We start from the raw sequence: 1,621 nt of genomic DNA, 5'->3' as shown, positions 1-1,621 counted from the left end.
GGCAGGCAGCGGGGGGGAGACCCCAGCCCTTTTTGGGGGGGCAGCTCTGAGCCTGGGGGGTCCCGTCTGCAGCGTCCTCCTTGGCTCCGCAACAACCTGCGCAAACAGGAGCCTGCGGGCAGCGGGAATTAGTTAAATATTTGGCAAAGCAGGAGGCGAAGGCAGGATCGGAAAGAACTGGGGGGGCTGCGCTGTCCCCCCACCCCGCTGCAGGGAGGGCACAGCCCGGGTGCCCAGGGGCGGTCGCATCGTGCTGGGCCCCCCGCCCGCCCCCGGGCAGGGCAGCACAGCCCCCACCCCTGCAGTCAGAGGACAGGGGGTGCAGAGGGGTCCCTGGGGACCCCCCCGTCACCGCCGCGCTCTCAGCCGAGCAAACCAGCCCCGGACCCCCGATGGGCGGGGGTCCCCGGGTGTTGAAACCCCCCTTGTCCCCCTGGCACCCCTGTTTGCCTCCCCCCCCGCGGTCCAGTGATCCTCCCCAGGCACTAATCGGGGCAGGGATGTGCTCTGGGGAGAGATCTGGGGGAGCAGGTCTGATCCTGGGGGCCTGGCAGGAGATCCGGGGGTCCTGGGGAAGGGCAGAACATCAGGATCAATCCCTGCCCTCCTGTCCCCCCCCGACCCCCTCCGGCTCCTGACTGCGCTCCCCCAGGCTTTGGGATCCGCCCTCCCAAATCCTTGGCGAGGATGACCCGCCCCAAAGCCTGGCTGGGGCCGCGGCCGCCTCTGTCCCCACAGCCCCTGTGAGGTGAACTAAATCCATCCTAATTAGCGCTGATTTGCATGGGGAAATGAAAATTAATCTAGCCCGGCTTTATTGGACTTAGTGATTCCAGTTGGGCACATCAGACTGTGGCAGACGTCTGAGGGGGCCGGGGGGCCGCCCCCCGCCCTCTCCCCCCTCCAGCCGGGTTTGGGGTCCCTCGATGGGGGCACCGGGATGCCGGGGAGCACCCACGGGGATGGGATCGGGAACCTGGGTTGGGCTCAGCGCCCTCCCGGTGCCCCCCATTGCCCCCCCCCCCTCCTCCCAGTGTCCCCAGTTGCAGGAGAAAGCAAACAGCTCCTCTCGCCCCCGCTGTCCCGTCCCACAGGTGGTTCCGGGCACGGTGGGAAGAGAACGAAGGGCAGGGTCGAATCGGCGCTGCCGGGGCGGGAGACGCCGCAGGGCCCCGGGATGTCACATTTGGGGTGGGGGGCGTCACGTGCGCGCTCCATCCCCGTGTTTCCACACGCACGTGTCTCTGCCTGGGCATTCCCACGCGTGTGCCCCGTGCGTGCCACGCGGGAGCGCGTTCCCGTTCCGGAGGTGGGGTCTGCGGCGGGGGGTGCCCCGGCCGTGCCCCCCCCGCTGCCCTCTGGCCCCGGCTGCCTCCCGGGGGTGGCCCCGGCGCTCATTGTTATGGGGCCCGCGCGAGGCGGCGGCGAGAGGAATTCTCATCCCGCTCATCAAAAATTAACGAGGAGAAAACAGCTGGACAGGAGCCGGGCCCGCCGCGGGCGTGGCGGTGGCACAGTGTGACAGACTGGGGGGGGTCGCGGGATGGGGTTCGGCGGCTGGCACTTCACAGATCCCCCCTCCTTAGCGTGACCCTCCGGCCCCAAACCGGCCGTATCCCTC

This window comes from Lepidothrix coronata, unplaced genomic scaffold (assembly GCF_001604755.1).
Source record: "Lepidothrix coronata isolate B3197 unplaced genomic scaffold, Lepidothrix_coronata-1.0 Scaffold281, whole genome shotgun sequence".
In the NCBI taxonomy this organism is placed as follows: Eukaryota; Metazoa; Chordata; class Aves; order Passeriformes; family Pipridae; genus Lepidothrix; species Lepidothrix coronata.
The sequence above is the reverse complement of the archived record's forward strand: the minus strand, read 5'-3'. Positions refer to the sequence as shown.